The 19,491-nt window shown below is 42.3% G+C and overlaps 1 pseudogene across 1 annotated transcript; it reads left to right on the top strand.

Moving 5' to 3' along the window:
- Nucleotides 1-800: 800 nt before the first annotated feature.
- On the top strand, nucleotides 801-16,682 carry LOC146557400 (meprin A subunit alpha-like; annotated as a pseudogene). Its single transcript, XR_014888665.1, has 11 exons — nucleotides 801-854; nucleotides 944-968; nucleotides 1,038-1,082; nucleotides 1,193-1,250; nucleotides 1,584-1,659; nucleotides 8,370-8,452; nucleotides 8,730-8,951; nucleotides 9,071-9,214; nucleotides 9,303-9,518; nucleotides 16,260-16,433; nucleotides 16,513-16,682. The product of XR_014888665.1 is annotated as a meprin A subunit alpha-like (transcript).
- The last annotated feature ends 2,809 nt before the right edge of the window (nucleotides 16,683-19,491 follow it).

The raw sequence follows: 19,491 nt of genomic DNA, 5'->3' as shown, positions 1-19,491 counted from the left end.
TGCTGCGTTTGGGGGCGTTTCTGTAATACGACACAGATAACATCGTAAAAGTTGCAGCACTGCTGCTTTTATCTGTCCATCTGTGCAAACGTAGGGAAATGAGGACCATATGATCAATGGAAAATTCTGTGTAACATCGCCAACAGCAAAGATAAGAGCGTGACTGTTTTCAGGGTTGGATTGAACTGTAGGTTTTAACTAGCTCCTTCACCTCTTTGTGTGGATTTAGCGTAAAAAGTGTCCACTCTACCACCGGGGTTACGTATAGCTTTACGTAGCATGTGCCGTAGTGTCGAGCGCCGTACTGGTTAAAAAGTGGGTATCTGTCCCCATCTAGCGATTAGATTTGGTCATAAAAAATAAACGTCTGACTTTAAATACCCACAGGAAAATATAGACAATCGAGACTTTAACTTAAAACCCACAACTTTATCAAATTGCCTACACGTTTGAAAACACCTGAAGAAAAAAGCATAGGGAGAGTGGGTCTTATGCTTTGAATATATCACATAAAAAAAAAAAAAATCAGCATTTGTGCTCCTGAACGATTGCTGCGCTGAATTCTGGGTTGCCATCAGAGAATCTAATAATACCCAGGAAATAGCCTAAGACAGGAAGTGTGGAGATATTCACGCCACCTCAGGCTGATGCACATGTGAAAACACCCACAAATCAGTAACAATTTGAGTCAAAGTCCCTCAGTTACTGTTTACAGCTGGCATAAAACTACTCCACTTCCAAAGGTCGTATTATATGTAAACCAAAGAAGCAGCATTTACTTGGAGACATGCTGCATCATGATGGAGAGAGTGCTGTTATTGTTGGGATTAGTGGTTCTTCACACTTCATACACTGTAAGTATCCATTCAGCATTTCTAGGGAGACTTAAAAGAAGAGACTGAATGTTTACCCGCACGTCTTGGTGTGTGTGTGTGTTTTGCAGATACCAGTTTCCCCTGAAGTACACGGTATGTGCAAAGATGATACTTGAAAGGCTCTTAATCTTTAGAGATGTGGAAAGTCTGTTTGCGTTACAGAGGTGTATGAGAATGGAGAAGATGAGAATCCTATCTTAAATTTAGGTGAGATATGTTTCAACACGTAATGGTTCCAAAATCAAAACTGTTGCATACTTGGTGCTGCTGATGATACAGTTAAACACAATTTCTTTTTTTTTTTTACCGTGCTGTAGGATCAGATGCCGACCTGTTTGAAGGGGACGGCACTCATATTTACTACAGTCATAAACTGTGACACCAATGGTTTTGGTGGACTCAGCGGTGCATTCAGGTTCAGGCTTGATGGCGAAGTTTCCCAGAGGAACACTAATGTCCAAAGAGCTTAGAGGCACTATATACCTTTAGTTATTAACATTTTATATACTTATCCTTGTACTGTCTAATGTTTATCAAGAATGTGTGGGTAACCTTTTTTTGCTTAGACAAAAATCACAGATAGTACTTGAAAACAGTTGGTAATTTCCTTAGTTACTTTGGAGGGGTTATGTCATAACTGGTGACTTGATTTTCAAGCTTTGTACGTTTGCAGTTATAATTTGTTATCAAAAACTTCCTCTCCCATAGGTGCTTCTCTAGTGTTGGTGACCAGCAGACAGGTTGTCTTGTCACTGGGACCAGGCTGTGACCACAGTGGTTGAGCATGAGCTGCTCCCAGTGGCGTGTCTAGAAAATTTTTGTTAGGGGGGCCAGGTAGGGGCACAGATTTGGAGAAGGGTGGCAGATGTAATTGGCAGATAATGTTAAAAACAATTCTACCAACCGTTAACCATAATTCAATAACCCTGTAAACCTAACAACCGAATGCGCTTTTAACTCTTATTAGAATGAGATTTTAACCACTACGGTGCAAAGTTTTTAGATACTGCGTTGATAAAGTACAAGAGATACAATCAGTCAGTGTTTATTCAGCAGTCAAGGACATCAATATTTGCATAGTATTTTTACTGACATGTAGTGTCACGGTCTGGCTGGCAGACCGTGGGGATGTGGGGAAGGAGGAGGACCCAGGCGCGGAGCTCAAAGTTCAAGCAGTGTGTTTATTTACAGAGTGGAACAAAAACAACAATAAATCCCCGTGTTCTCCCAGACTCCCGTGTCGTGTCTCTGCGTGAATAGTTCGTGTCTCTGTGCTCTCCGCTCCCGTGTCAGCACCCCCCGGTGCTCGCTGCTCTTCGTGCCTTCCACGCTCCTCCTGCGGGAAACAATAGACGCAGCCGTCAGGACACAAATAACCGCGGGCATACACTTACACACATTAACTCAATTCAATGGGACGACTAACGTGGAGTCTCAAGGAATGATCCCGCGTCGGTGGGAGCTCCAAGACTCTCCTGAGTAGCTCCCCCGACGAGCCCTGATCAGCGGCAGGTGTGTGGCTTCGGGTGTGGCCAGTCCTTCCGCAGGGCCACACCCCTCAGGCCTGCAGGTGGCTGAGCTCCATCCTCCAAGCATCCCCGCAGACATAAACACACACACTCACATCTACAATCATGGAGGAGAGCAGCAGCAATACCAAAATACATATAATAATAATAATAATAATATAATACATAACTGCTCAGGGATCCTGGGTCGCCCAGTCCCAGGACCCTGACATGTAGTGCATATGTTTTGGGCAAAAACATTTTTGAATATTAAAATACGAACATTTTTAACATACAATTGGCAAATTAGCCAATGCCAATGCAAAACCAATGCCTGTTAAAAAAAAGAAGATAATCTTCTCACAAACTGGTGTTTGATTTTGAAACAGGAAAAAAGTGGGGAAACAAATGAAAAGACTAACATTTGAATAAAACCTGAAAGCAAGTAAATACTTTCTATGCTGCCTTATGGTAAACTTTGGTAATATTCATGTATAAAGAACAACACTGGCTGATGATGAAATACAGTCAGCTGGCATGGTGACACTGCCAGTATTAACCTGCAGGGCTGGACTGGGACAAAAAAATTGGGCATTTTGACTACAGACCGGCCCCCCAGGTATTAAAGCCATAAAGACTTTGAATGAAAACAAATGCTGTTGTGACAGTGATGTACAGTCTTGTTGGTATATGTATGATTTCTATACATTTTACGTCAGATAAAAACTTTGTTCGCAAGATTCAGATAATTATTTAATAAAAGCTAAATATTTTAAATGAGAATAAAAAAGAAAAGTATTTCTTTGTGCCCCCCTCTCCCTGTTAATGCCCTACCTGGCCCCCTGGCAACACTTTGCTAGACCCGCCCCTGCACAGTTACCAGCTGTCAGCTGCTTAGAAAAGGATCCTGGTGTTATTTGTCTCTCAGAAACAGTTCATAACTTCAACTCATTCATGTCACCTAAAAGGTAAACCTTTTTCTCCATCACAGCTCTGATGATTCAGTAAGGACATCTCCTGGTTTCATCTTCATGTTTCCCTCTCACCACATATCCAAACCGACATCATGACCAGCAGCTTTACAGCTGTGGCTCCAGCAAACATCAGCTGATACTAGAAATTAATATTAAATAAATTCTAACAACAGCTGATCAAGCTTAAAAGTGCTGCTGTTGTTTAGCGCGACATCCGCTGGTTTCCTCTTTCTGGCGCAAAGTGGGCGATAAACAAGAGAGACGATCAGCTGATCATTGATCAGTTTCATGATTGAAGTAGCAATAGAAGAGGGAGGGGAGATAAGAGAAGAGGCAGCTGTAAAGACAGAATAACTCCAGCTTTGTGTCTTTTCCATTCTAGCTAAAGTCCGGGACAAACTGCGTCTCTTCTCAGCTCAATACGAAACGCGTAATATTTTCTCTGAATGGGGGGATGATTCCATTTTTTAAGGAGCTGTTGGCAACTCTACTAACTAACCTTATGAATAAAATAAAGTTCACTATCAGTAACATCATAGCAACAGAACAGCTGTATAGAAACTCGTCATGCTAGCTCACGCAGTATGATGTATTGTAACTGACTGTAAAAAGTCAGCACAACGAAAATAAACTCCACCTAAACTTGGTTTATATCTGACCCAGATAGACTGCAGGTCATAACTTCTTACCTGAAGTTGAGTTCACCTGACACTTCACCGAGTTCACCGGCGGCCACCTCTGGTCTCTCCTCCTGCCTCACCTTCCCTCATCCACCTGTTGCCTCTGTGGAAGCTCCGCCATAGCCACCACCGTACAACACTTGTGTCAAGCCAGCCTCCAATTCGAGACTTGCAGTCAAGCCAGCCTCCAGTTTGTTTTACGTTCCCTGTGTATTCAAAGTATTACGGGAATGGATGTGGAAACCGGATTTCAAAATAAAAGCCAACTTCGAGTGAATTAACAGATATGTTAAGAACATAATAACATATAATTTAGGCTTTTTTTTTTTTTACAAACTCTAATGTTAGATCTATATGACACAGCCTTGTACCCTAATTGTGCCCTGTCACTATCAAGGCCATCTTATTTTGGATTTCAAAGTAAAAGCCCTGTGAATCTTCATTTTTGAACTACTCTTTCAATGACTTAATAATGCTCTTAAAAGCAAAAGTCGTATTTCCAAATACCATTTGGACTTTATATCAACACTTTCCAACCACAGTCTTTTTCACAGTGATACCATATCAATATCAAGTCAGTCTGATTTTGCCTTTCATAGTAATGGCCCTTTGAAATTGCCAATATTTGACTTAATCCTCTAGATCAACAGTATACAGACCCACAGTGATACCATATCAATATCAAATTCTGATTTTGCTCTCAAAAATAAAAGCCTTTTAAAATTGTCCATAATTGACCTACCTTTCAGTGATTTCAAAATGCTCTAAAAAGGAAAATTCCTGTTTCCACAGGGTAATTCCACTTTAGATCAACAGTATACAGCCCCACAGTGATACCATCTCAATATCAAGTCATTCTGATTATGCCTTCCAAAATAAAAGCCCTTTCAAATTGAGCATATACGACCTACTTTTTTAACGATTTCAAAATGTTCTTAAACAGAATTTTGCTATTTCCACAGGATGAATCCATATTAGATCAACAGTATACAGACCCACAGTGATACCATATCAATATCAAGTCATTCTGATTATGCCTTCCAAAATAAAAGCCTTTTTAAATTGTCCATAATTGACCTAACTTTCAGTGATTTCAAAATGCTCTAAAATGGAAATTTCCTGTTTCCACAGGGTAATTCCACCCCAGACCAACAGTATACAGCCCAACAGTGATACCATATCAATATCAAGTCATTCTGATTATGCCTTCCAAAATAAAAGCCTTTTTAAATTGAGCATATACGACCTAACTTTCAGTGATTTCAAAATGCTCTAAAATGGAAAATTCCTGTTTCCACAGGGTAATTCCACTTTAGATCAACAGTATACAGCCCCACAGTGATACCATATCAATATCAAGTCATTCTGATTATGCCTTCCAAAATAAAAGCCCTTTCAAATTGAGCATATACGACCTACTGTTTTAACGATTTCAAAATGTTCTTAAACAGAATTTTGCTATTTCCACAGGATGAATCCATATTAGATCAACAGTATACAGACCCACAGTGATACCATATCAATATCAAGTCATTCTGATTATGCCTTCCAAACTAAAAGCCTTTTCAAATTGTCCACAATTGACCTACCTTTCAGTGATTTCAAAATGCTCTAAAATGGCAAATTCCTGTTTCCACAGCATAATTCCACTTTAGATCAACAGTATACAGACCCACAGTGATACCATATCAATATCAAATCAGTCTGATGTTGCCTTCCAAAATAAAAGACTTTTCAAATTGCCGATATACGACCTACTCTTTTAAAGAATTCAGAACACTCTAAAAATGAAAATTGCTCTTTCCACAGGATGAATCCATGTTAGATCAAAAGTGTACAACCACACCATGGTACTATGTCAATTTCAAGTCATTCTGATTTTGCCTTCCAAAATAATGGCCTGTTGAAAATGCCCATAACTTACCTAACTTTCAGTGATTTCAGAATGCTCTAAAAAGGAAGATTTCAGTTTCCACAGGGTAATTCCACTTTAGATCAACAGTATACAACCTCACGATGTTACCATGTCAATTTCAAGTCAGTCTGATTTTGCTTTCCCGTAGACGACCTACTCTTTTAACGATTTCAAAATGCTCTTAAATTGAAAGATGCTGTTTCCACAGGATAATTCCACTTTAGATCAACAGTATTCAACCCGACAGTAAAACCATGTAAATTCATGTTGGTCTGATTTTGCCTTTCAAATTAATGGCCCGTCGAATTTGTCCATATGTGATATACTCTTTCAATTATTTCAGAATGTTTTAAAAATGAAAATTGCTGTTTCAAAACATATTGGGTTTTCATTTTGAAAAGCAAAATCAGACTCAATTGATTATGACAGAATTGAAATTGCCAGTAAGTTGTAATTGATAGTACGTTCATATTTCAAGTCTGTGGAAAGATGTCATTCTAAATAAAGAAATTACAAAACAGCTTGCAAACCATTTCCAGGGCGATTATTTTTAAATCCAAAACAAGAAAGACTTGATTTTCACAGCGTACAACTTTGAGGGAGTATATTATTGATTTAGAGGAAAAATTATTGCATGGGAACAGGGATTTTCCTATTTAACAGCATTCTAATGTCACCGAAAAGTATGGTCACCAACTCCACTGTTAGATTATATGCAATGATATGTGTTGGCACAAACTGGTATTAATTCATAGAAGCTGGAACTTTCCATTTAATGCCATTCTGAAGTTGTGGAAAGAGAAGCTCCTATAAACAAAGTCAAAAGGCTTGTACTCTGAAATGCAAAACGAGATTGATTTGAGATTGAGATGTTACCACTGTAGAGGTTGTGTATGGTTTGCATGAACTCCAATTACTTAGTGGAAACAATAATTGTCCTGTTAACAGCATCCGCGTTTAATTATTATAAGTACCAAATGAACAATTATAATTCCGATACTGACGTGATAAAACTGTGGGGTTGTATACTGTCAATGTAGAGTGAAATGATCTTGTGGAAACAGCAACTTTGCTTTTAATGGGATTCTGAAGTCAGTGAAAGAGTGGGTCATACATGGACAATTTCAATGGACCATTACTTTGAAAGGCAAATTGACTTGATATTGATATGGTATCACTGTGGGGCTGTATACTGTTGATCTAAAGTGGAATTACCCTGTGGAAACAGGAATTTTCCTTTTTAGAGCAATTTGAAATCACTGAAAGGTAGGTCAATTATGGACAATTTAAAAAGGCTTTTATTTTTGAGAGCAAAATCAGAATGATTTGATATTGATATGGTATCACTGTGGGTCTGTATACTGTTGATCTAAAGTGGACTTACCCTGTGGAAACAAGAATTTTTCATTTTAGAGCATTTTGAATCGTTAGAAGATTAAGTCAAATATTGGCAATGTCAAAGGGCCATTACTATGAAAGGCAAAATCAGACTGACTTGATATTGATATGGTATCACTGTGAAAAAGACTGTGGTTGGAAAGTGTTGATATAAAGTTCAAATGGTATTTGGAAATACGACTTTTGCTTTTAAGAGCATTATTAAGTCATTGAAAGAGTAGTTCAAAAATGAAGATTCACAGGGCTTTTACTTTGAAATCCAAAATAAGATGGCCTTGATAGTGACAGGGCACAATTAGGGTACAAGGCTGTGTCATATAGATCTAACATTAGAGTTTGTAAAAAAAAAAAAGCCTAAATTATATGTTATTATGTTCTTAACATATCTGTTAATTCACTCGAAGTTGGCTTTTATTTTGAAATCCGGTTTCCACATCCATTCCCGTAATACTTTGAATACACAGGGAACGTAAAACAAACTGGAGGCTGGCTTGACTGCAAGTCTCGAATTGGAGGCTGGCTTGACACAAGTGTTGTACGGTGGTGGCTATGGCGGAGCTTCCACAGAGGCAACAGGTGGATGAGGGAAGGTGAGGCAGGGATACACAGGGAACGTAAAACAAACTGGAGGCTGGCTGGACTGAGTTATTTTTACACATCGGCCAGCATCTGGCCAATCCACCACCTCTCATTGTTCATGCAAAAAATAAATAAATAAGTCATCAGCCCACCGTTCAAATGTCCGACGGCTAGTCCAGCTATGTTAACTTGTTAACCTTTCGCCGAAAAAATGTTTTCTGCGGTGCCGTCTTTCGTGCTTGGCTCTCCTACCTTTGCTAACATGATGCAGAAGCCGGTGCTGCATTCACTTACCCTCGGATATCTGAGCTTCACTGTGAAACCATAATCGTACATTTGATATTTCATTAAATTTTATTGTTTTAGCTTCGGGGTGGCACCTGGGGTGGTCAGTCTGGTTGGGGGGGTGGCCTGTGCCCCCCCAGGCCACCCCGCTGGACACGCCACTGGCTGCTCCATGCTCTGGGATTTTACCATGAACAGTCCCGCATGGACAACATCTGGCTGGACCAGGTTACGTCAGGTATATGTAGTTCTTTCATTCTTTTCAGCCATTTTCTATGTAGAAATTGACTCAAAAAAATATTAGGATAAAGTGTACTGCTGCATAGATAGTTACACTAGCAAACCCTGTGCTGTGCACAAGAGGCAGGGAACACGCAAACATACATGCTACGATCATTAAAGTGTAATGCTATGATGCATTGTATTGTGACACATAATTGAAGTGTCAAATGTACAGTTATTTATGATTGCTTTTTTATGATAACATTTATTAGATAAGAGAACATTTCCTGCAGGACTTCCACATAACTTCAACAAATACAATGACGACTTCATCACTGATCAAAACACTGCATACGACTATGAGTCCGTCATGCACTACAGGCACTTCTCCTCCAACAAGAATGAATCCATCCCCACTATCACCACCAAAATCCCAGAGTTCTACAATTTTATTGGCCAGTACCTTGATTTCAGCAAGATGGACACCCTCAGGCTCACCAGGATGTGCAACTGCTGTATGTATATGTTGTCACACTGGGCTTCAATGAATCGACTTTTTTTTTTTAATCTGACAGCTATAGGACTGTGTAAAACACATTCCTATGTGCATACCCCTCCTCTCATTCTCATACAGCCGGGCCGCTCACCCTGCTGGATCAGTGTACCTTTGAGTATGCAAGCATTTGTGGGATGATCCAGGCCTCTGATGATGTGAAGTGTGTCTACACTCAGAGCTCTGCAGGCACACTGGATCACACACTCCTGGGGCAATGCAGAGGTCTGAATAATGTCTCTTCATGTTTACTGTAATTTCAGAGGGAATTAAACATTATTATAGATTGTCTTATATTTATTTGTTTTTTTAGATGCTGGATACTTCATGCACTTCAACACTATGACTGGGGAGCCTCAGGAGTCTGCTATGCTGGAACCTCGAATCCTCTACCCCAAGAGGAAGCTTCAGTGTCTGCAGTTCTTCTACAAGATGACAGGGGGCCCCGCGGACAGGCTGGTTGTATGGGTCAAGACAAATGATGGCACAGACACTGTTTGCAGGATGAAGAAAATACGCACGTTTTATGGTATTTGTTAAATAAGCAGATTAGCAAGGATGAGCATTTCATAGAAAATGCCTTAAGCTTCCTCATGAAGTTGAAGCAAATGTCTGAACAAACAGCTTTGCATCGAGGCAAATGTTCATTGGAACATTTGCTTAACTTCTCAGCAGAATAAAAATGACATTCAAATGATGTTATTTCAAGTCATACTCCCAACATAAACCATCCCAACAGTTAACGCGTTCTCTCAGGTACAGCACAGATGAAATGTTTCTGTTGTGTCTTTATTTTCTGTGTCTGCTAGTCTGGTTGGTTTAACCAATAGATTGAGCAAGACAAGTGGTTTCTTTTTCTTCTTTTAGTCTCTACTGACTATGGTGTACCAGGTCAACTGCTGGTTCTTACGTCACAATTTGCATGCACAAACAAAAATTAAAAAATGGAAAGTTGCGGTTCTTCGAACTGTGGAGGGTTGTTGAAAAACTATTTTCCACTTCCTGATTTCTTGGAGGGTTTTTTTTGCATATTTGTCACACAGAGATAACCTGAGTAAATACACAAATGTGTTTTTAAAAGGATTATTTACTTTATTAAGGGGAAAAACTCCTATAGAACTCCGCCACAATGAAAACTGTGCTGCTGTTATAGGAAGACAAAGGAAGGGAATAGCGGGAAGTTCTGGTAGGATGCAGTGTTAGAGAAGAAAAAGCAGGAGTGTGGAGGTGAGAGTGATGGAACGAATGTAGGTAGATGTAGTGTGTGAGTTTGAAGCTGGTGACATTGAATGTCTGTGCATACACTCCTCAGGTTGGATGTCAGTTAGAAAAGAAATAGAGGAATTGAGTGTACCCAGGAGGGGGGATGTGGACTTGAGAAGAGATGTAAGTGAAGCTAACAGAGGAGATGAGGAGGTGTTGGGTAGGTATGGTTTTAAGGAGAGAACAGCAGAAGGACACATAGTAGTGGATTTAGCAAAAAGGATGAAAATGGCTGCAGGAACAACACATTTAAGGAAGAGGGAGGAACATAGGGTGATGTACAAGAGTGGAGGAACTGCACACAGGTGGAATACATCTCTGCAGAAGGTGCAGTGTGCCGGCGAGTTAGCTGGAAAGCCGACGGACATCAGCGCTGAACCCACACTTCCAAACACATCGCAGCTCCGACAGCAAAGCTATAGCATACTTCGTAGCTCCACCCACCCGCCAGCGCCAGGTAGCAGGCGGAAGCTCAGCTCTGTGCTCCTTCCTACTAACAGAATTTAATGCAAGCTGGAAATGTGTCGCTAGCTCCATACTGTCACAGCCTGGGCCTCTGAAACATTATTTATTGTTTCCTTGGCTTCAATGTTTGGATTCTTGTCTAATTTATCATGTGTTTTAGGTCTGTCAGCTTAGTGTTGTCATGTCTAGTTTCTTGTTTTATTTTGAAGTAGATTGTGTGTTCTGGGTTCATGTGGTTAATTTTTCTCTCCCCTGTGTTGTTATTATGTTTGATTCTAGTCAGCTGTGTCCTCATGTGTCTCCACTTCCCTTGATCACCTCATGTGTGTATTTAAGTGCTCAGTCTTGCTGTGTTCAGCGTCGCGTTGACTGTTATCCCTCAGTCATAGAGTGTCATAGGTTTTTGTCTTCACTGTGTTTCATAGTTACTCAGTGTTCATGGTTTCTTCATAGTTTTTTCACTGAGTTTCATAGTAGTTCACATACAGAGCTAACAGATCAACTGAAGATGCCATTGCTACAATGCTCCACACCACCATCTCTCACCTGGAAGTGCAGGGCCGTTACACCAGGCTGCTCTTTGTTGACTTTAGCTCTGCTTTCAATACGATACTCCCGGACAGACTAATAGTTAAACTGCTGGAAATCGGACTTCCTTCTACCACCTGCCGCTGGATCAGAGACTTCCTCTCAGACCGTGTACAGAGAGTTAGAATGGGGCCTCATCTTTCCTCAGCCCTCAGCCTTAACACCGGCTCTCCACAAGGCTGTGTACTGAGCCCCCTACTGTACACTCTGTACACACATGTGTTAGTTCCCACCCAGACAACGGAGTCATCAAGTTTGCAGATGATACCACCGTGGTGGGGCTCATCTCTGGGGGAGATGAGATGGCGTACAGAGCTGACGTTCAGAGGCTGTCAGATTGGTGTGTAGATAACAACCTGGACCTCAATACCACCAAGACAAAAGAACTGGTAGTTGACTTCAGAAGGAGGAAGTCTGAGTTGCAGCCTGTCAGTATCAACGGGGAGTGCGTGGAAAGGGTCTCCAGTTTCAAGTTTCTGGGTGTGCACATAGACACAGACCTCCAATGGAGCTCTAACATCTATGCGGTTTTAAAGAAGGCCCAACAGCGTCTCCACTTTCTGAGAATCCTCAGAAAAATGGACCTGAAGAAGGAGCTGCTGACTGTCTTCTACCGCTGCTCCATTGAAAGTGTGCTGACATATTGCATCGGTGTGGTTCTCCAGCTGCACCACAGCACACAGAAAGGCACTCCAGAGGGTCATCAATATGGCCCAAAAAAATAATTGGACATCCTCTTTCCTCCCTGAAGGACCTGTACAACACTCGCTGTCTCAAGAGGGCACACAGCATCCTACAGGATTGTACACACCCACGACACCGGGTGTTTAAGCTGCTGCTGTCTGGCAGGAGGTTCAGGCTGCTGAGGTCCCGAACAAATAGACTCAAGGACAGCTTTTACAACAGGGCAATAGCCCTGATCAATGCAAATAGCTGACCTGACTGGATACCTCCCTGGACTTTTTTGGGGGGGAGGTAACAACGGTAAAAACAGTAACAATAATAATATTTATATTTATAACAAGGTGCAATAACAATTAATGTGCAATAATAACAGTGTGCAATACAAATACACTTCTTCTTCTTTTTTATTACTAAGTTATTATACTGTGTTGTGTAGTTTGTGTTGCGTTGTGATGTGTTGTATCGGGTCGTGTTGTGTTATATGTAGTGCTGACGTAGGACAGTTTTCCAATTTCATTGTACTATTGTACTATATATGACTGTGCAATGACAATAAAGAGTTATCTTATCTTATTCCTCTTTGTTTTCTTAGTTTCATGTTTTGTCTGCAACCAGCTAAATAAAGCTTGCTTTTGGTTAAAGTCACATCCCGTCTCCTGCAACGCCGCTCTCTCTGCATCTGCATCTGAGTCCTGAAGTCAAAACACTTCGGCACACCCCACCGTGACACCATACTGTTTACTGTTCTCCATTGTCGTGATTTTTTTCATCCCTGCCCAGTTCTTCCCTATCCGGCATTCGCAAATGCAGCAGCAAGCTTCCTACCACCGAACTGCCAGTTTCTCAGCAAAGACGACACACACACAAAAAAGGCACCATGTCTCCAGTTCTCCATCCCTCGGTGGCAAAATGCAGTATGCTTTGGCACCGAGTTGCCAGGTTCCCAATCTCTCATCTGCTAAACTCTGCAGCAAACGTCAGCACAGAGTTGCCAGGTTCTCGGCTACTCATCCCTCCTCTGCTAAACTCCGCAGCAAACGTCGGCACCAGGTTGCCAGGTTCTCAGCCACCCATCCCTCCTTTGAACAATTCGGCAGCAAACCTTGGCACCGAGTTGCCAGGTTCCCAGCCTCTTACACCTCCGCGGCTAAACTCTGCAGCAAACGTTGGCACTGGGTTGCCAGGTTCCTTTCTCCCTCATTCGCAAAAGCAACAGCAAGCTTTTTGACTATTGAGTTGCCAGTTTATCAGCATAGTTAGGGGAAAAAAGGCCACAGAGTTGCCAGTACTCCATCCCTCGGTAGCAAATGCAGTATGCTTCGGCACCAAGTTGCAAGGTTCTCGGCCACTTATCCCTCCTTTGCTAAACTCCGCAGCAAACGTCGGTACCAGGTTGCCAGGTTCTCAGCCACCCACACCTCCTTCGAAAAATTCTGCAGCAAACGTCGGCATCGAGTTGCCAGGTTCCCAGCCTCTCATCCCTCCTTGGCTAAACTCTGCAGGAAATGTCGGCACCGGGTTGCCAGATTCCTTTATCCCTCATCCACAAAAGCAGCAGCAGCTTTTCTACCATCAGGTTGGCAGTTCTCTAGATAGAAAAAATAAATAAATAAATAAAAAGGCACCGGGTTACTGAACTGCCAGTTTCTCCACATCTATCATTGCAAGCAGCTGCAAACCCCTCTAGCACCGTGGTGTTAGGTTCTTGCTATATCTGCCATGTGCAAACCGCAGGGATAAGCTTCTTACCCCTGAGTTGCCAGTTATCCATCCATCATGGCAAAAGCAGCAGAGAATCCTTCCAGCCAGTTCCTTCTATATCCATCATTCGTGATCACAGCAGCAAACTTCCACCACGTTGCCAGTTTCTCTGCATCCGTTATTGCAAAGCAGTAGTAAACTCCTCTGGCACCAAGATGCCAGGGTTTCTCTTTATCCCTTATTCACAAATGCAGCAGCATGCTTTCGGCACCACAATGCCACGTTCTCTTCCTCTATGCCCCTACGCAAATGCAGTAGCAAGCGTTGGCAACAGGATGCCAGCTTCTCTTCCTCTGTCCCTCCTTTACGAATGCAGTAGGAAGCTTGGCACCAAGATGCCTGGTTCTTCTGTATCCCTCATTCGCAAATGCAGCAGCATGCTTTCTAATATAAAGTTGCCAGTTTCTCTGCATTTATCACAGCAACGCAGCAGTGAATCCTTCTACCGCTGGGATGCCAGCTTCAGAAATAATTTCCCCCAGGGATCAATAAAGTATTCTGATTCTCATTCTCTGCATCTAGCCCTCACATGCTAAGCAGCAGACGTTCCTTTCAGCACCAAGATGGCAGGTTCCGTGTCTCTATTCCCCATTTGCAGTGCAGAAAAAGCTCTTTGCCCCGGGATGCCAGGTTCCATTCCCATGCGCTAAGCAGCTCAACCTTCTGGCACTGGATTGGCAGCTTCTGCCATCAATCACTTGCGCAAAAAAAAAAAAAAAATCCTCTCTCCAGGAAGCCAGTTTTTCAGTTTCGTCCAGTCTTCCACAATATGTAGCTGCAAACCGTTCCGGCACTGAGATGCCAGTTTCGCTGCCATCTTTCCTGCCCTCACAAAGCACTGGTAAACCTTCGTGGCACCGGGATGCCAGGTTCTGTCCTCTATCGCTCCTTTCAAGACATCCAAACTATGCTAGGCGTATAATTATTCATGGCATCCCTTCACTTCTCATGTGCTTTTTGTGACACGTGCTTTCACTGGCATCATCAGGCATCCACCCTCGACACAATCATTCAAGACCGCTTTCTAAGTCGACTCACGGTTCTGACTACGTTTAAATGGCTTATCATCTCTCTGCTCTTGGATGATTTTGGAGGTTATTATTATAGAAGATTATTTTCCTCTAATCAGTCTTTCAATTCCTTAACTCTTCCCAAGCTGCTGCTGTCGCTTCTGTTCATTCAGAAATAAGCTCAGTTGTTATCGCTACCTTATCTGAAGCAATTAACCAGCTAAGCACCACCTCTCCATCTTCTACTCAAAGACAAGCTCACACAAGCTTTTTGAGCCGTCAAGCCTTACCTCAAATCTCAAATCCAGCATTCTTCTCTGTCAGAGCTTCAGCTCAAAGTCGAGCCACATCGCTACCTGATCGAGGATTCCCCTCATTCATCTATTAAGATTTCCATTGTTTCCTTTAATCTCTTCTCCTGCCATTCCTTCCTAATTGTCCGAGCTCATCCACTTCACACCATGGAGCGACGTTCGGTTTCCCTGAGCTTGTCTTTGCCCCGATCTCCTTCTCTCTCTCCCACCTGTCGCGGCAGATGGCTCCCCCTCCCTGAGCCTGGTTCTGCTGGAGGTTTCTTCCTGCTAAAAGGGAGTTTTTCCTTCCCACCATCGCCAAAGTGCTCGCTCATGGGAGGTCATACGATTGTTGGGCTTTTCCTCTAGACATCATTGTAGGGTCTTGAGGTGTCCGTCACTGTGGCTCGGTGCTGTATAAATAAGTTGAATTGAAAATCAAATTATTAACACTGACGTCTTCAACCTTCATATTGCACATTTATTACTGCTTCTGGATGCCTTCTTTGGGGATCTGCCAGGCCCAGGAGCCATCGTCAGTCCCCTTCAAGGCCTTCCCCAAACCTCAAGCTCAATTCATGTCCAAGTGTTTACCTTTACCTACTAAACGCTGTCAAATCTAAAATGAGGAGGTGGGCCCAGCTAGTGAATTGGAGATTATGTATTGGAATTTCAGGAGCAGGACCACACCTCCAAACATGCCCCAGCTAGTGAAATTAAACTTATTAAAAAACAAACACATCACCTGACTTTGCAGTTAATTATGGCCATACAAAGGTTAATTTCCAGTCACGAAAACCTTGAAAGGATATGAAAATTGTGGATAATCTGCCTCACAATCAAGAAACTATAGACAGCTTTGACTAATTCCTGGAGAACAGTGCACAGTGGATCACTTTAGGCAAACGTTTGCCTAAATATTGTATTTGCTGTAGGCTGAAAAAATAACTTCAAATGAATGCTAACTTTGGTCTATGGCTGCTGCAAGCGCATGCAGGACATTAGCTAAAGAATTAAGTCTTTTAACCATTTCTGACAATTCTGTTAGTTTTGACCAACTCTGTACATTTTCGGCAATGTACAGACTCCTCCTGGAAATGAGATTTTTAATCTCAATGAGATTTTTTACCTGGACAAATAAAGGATTAATAATGTGTCCCCAACATCCAGGTTTCAAACATGAATATTCTTATTTTGTCCACTCAGACACTCATGCTCATTGGAACAAACCAACAGCCACATCCTGACCAGTGTGGGATGACAGCTGTAAATGCTTCCGCAGTCAAGACTTTGGCTGGAGCACATTCATTTCCCACTCACATCTGCAAAGGAGGAGCTTCCTCAAGAACAATAATCTCATTGTTACTGCCGACTTCAGTGGTAAGGATCTGAAATGTGATGCCCCATTTAATTTTTCTATCTAACATTTTAAATTAGCATCTTCTCAATGGTTTTCTAGATTTGACCCACCTAATCAAGACTGAGGTGCCTGTTCAACTGGCCCCACCAAGCAATGACATCACAGATGAGAAGTACCAGAGTAAGATGGAAATGAGACCAGAGGCTCCAAAACACAGGCTGTATCCCAATTCAGGGTCTGCAGCCTTAAAGGCCACATTTTATGGCTGATTACGTCACAGCGACGCGACGAAGGCTGTCATAATTAAGGCTGCTCAAATGCGTCCTTCATTTCCCCTGAATTTTAAGGATGTGGGGGTGTAGACTTCATGCCCCAACATATCCCAGACTTCATAGCGCCGCAGTGGGTGTGGATAATTTTGCCGAAGAAAACATCGGAAGAGGGGCGGCCGAAGAGTAAACTTTTAAAAGTGGGTAATGAATATTATGTCACTTATTTATGTGCAAATGTTTAATAATGAAGAACATTAAAACATTACTGTTGACCACATGTCGGCAAAGTTAATTGCCATTAGCGATGTTTGTACTTTCTGCGTTTACTTTGTTTTAAAGCCTTTACTTTAAAATATACGCCGTTTAGAATCAGAATCAGAATACTTTATTGATCGCTAGGGGAAATTATTTTTCGTCACAGTGCTCCATTATAAACAAACATTACAAAGACAGACAATACACTAACTAAGAATAGCACGATATATGCAGGCATATGTATACATAAAAGTCACTTATTAATAAATAGCTGAAAATAACATGTGCAAGAAGGGTGTAGCTGTTGTAGTAAACAGTGTGTTAAGTGGATGAGTTGTACAGGGAGCCACAGGCAGGAATGATTTCCTGTGTCGTTCAGTGGTGCTTTTCGGTAATCTCAGTCTTTCACTGAACGTGCTTCTGTGACTGACCAACATGTCATGGAGTGGGTGGGAGATGTTATCCAACATTGTCTTTATCTTGCACAACATCCGCCTCTCCGACACCACCTTGACGGAGTCCAGCTCCATCCCCACAACATTACTGGCCTTACGGATCAGTTTATCAAGTCTGTTGGCATCTGCGACCCTCAGCCTGCTCCCCCAGCATGCAACAGCATAGAGGATCGCACTGGCCACAACAGACTCAAAGAAAATCCTGAGCATTTTCTGGCAGATGTTGAAGGACCTCAGTCGCCTCAAAAAATAGAGACAACTCTGGCATTTTCTGTAAAGTGCTGTGGTATTTGTAGCCCAGTCTAGTTTATTGTCGATGTGAACTCCAAGGTATTTATAGTCCTCCACAATGTCAACACTGACCCCCTGGATTGAAACAGGGGTCAAGTGTTTCCTGGTCTTCCTGAAGTCCACGATCAGTTCCTTGGTCTTTGCCACGTTGAGCTGCAGATGATTCTGCTCACGCCACGTGACAAAGGAGTCGACCACAGCCCGGTACTCTGTCTCATCATCCCTCCTGATGCATCCAACCACCGCGGAGTAATCAGAAAACTTCTGAAGATGGCATGTCTCTGTGCAGTGGCTGAAGTCTGTGGTGTAGAGGGTGAAGAGGAAGGGGGAGAGGACAGTCCCCTGTGGTGCCCCTATGTTGCTGCTTACCTTGTCAGACACACACTGTGGGAGACGCTGCTACTGCTACTACTGCACATTCACCCAGTGTATATACTATATATATATATATATATATATATATAATGTTCTTCCTCTACACCCCCCCCCAATTTTTGCACATGTCGAGGAGCGTGTCAGGCTACATTTCACTGTGTGTTATACTTGTATAACTATGCATGTGACAAATAAAGAACCTTGAACCTTGAACCTTGAACGTACATATTGTGGTCTTCCTGTCAGGTAATCAACAATCCAGGACACCATAGAAGCATCCACCTGCATCGCTGTTAACTTATCACCCAGGAGGGTCGGCCTGATGGTGTTGAAAGCACTAGAAAAGTCAAAAAACATGACCCTCACAGTGCTCGCCGGCTGGTCCAGATGGGTGTAGACACGATTGAGCAGGTAGATGATGGCGTTCTCAGGTCCGAGATGAGGCTGATAGGCAAATTGAAGGGGATCCAGATGTGGTCTGACAATGGATCGCAGCTGGTCCAGGATGAGCCTTTCCAGGGTCTTCATGATGTTTAATAGTCGACCTTAATCCTACAGAGAATGTGATGATTTTATGGATAATTAAAGTCAGTCATATATCCACAAACACAACAAGCTGAAATTCAATGAATGGTGCTCGGTTTGCAGACCTGAATATCACGGCACAAGCAGGATTCACTGCACTGTTAATGTTAGCTATGTTATATTGCTGCCTCTGTTCGGTGGTGTCGAGCCAAACGGACTTTAACGTGTGTTTGAACGAGCTGACGTTTCACTCGTTAAGCTGAAAGAAAGATGCTTTAATCACAGCAGTCACACACGTGTCCACTGCACCATCTGGGAACTCTTCTTGTTGAGCACTCGTAATAACGCAAACACTAAATCCTCCTTCTCTGGTGCTGTTGTGTAGCAGTGTGTACACCTGAGACTGTCACCTGTCTGTCCTGCACTCTCTCTCTGTTTCTTTCTCTCTGATTGTGGAATAAAAGTATGAACATGTGTTTATAAGTTACACTTGTGTTTGAATCCTGCAGCTTATCACACATTTGATTTCCATGTGTGACACCTGCAAGTGTCCAGAGTGAGGAGAGACTGAGGGACCCACTGCTGCACATCATCTGTGAGGCTTTGCACCCCTGATGATCCACCAGGACAAACTCAGCAGTGTGTGAGGAAGAGGAGGAAGAGCCAGCAGCAGCTGACAGATGGAGAGAATAGACAGACTGTTCCCTGTTTGTGAAGGACTGCTAGGAAACTTTAACATAACTGTCTGTGCTGAATCAGTCTTATTAGGTAATGTTCAAATAATGTTATCATCCCAGTGTTTTCAGTGTGGGAGAAAGTACTCGGGGCCTTCAAGTTACACACTATGAAAGGCAGCAACAAGTTTAATGTTCAGAAACCTAAAGTATGTATCAGCAGCAGAATGG

The sequence above is a fragment of the Mchenga conophoros genome, linkage group LG15 (genome assembly GCF_057382185.1).
Source record: "Mchenga conophoros isolate Kocher_MC1m ecotype Shallow Benthic linkage group LG15, M_conophoros_male_GT1.1, whole genome shotgun sequence".
Lineage (NCBI taxonomy): Eukaryota > Metazoa > Chordata > Actinopteri > Cichliformes > Cichlidae > Mchenga > Mchenga conophoros.
Note: the sequence above shows the minus strand (reverse complement) of the source record. Positions and strands in the feature narration are given on the sequence as shown.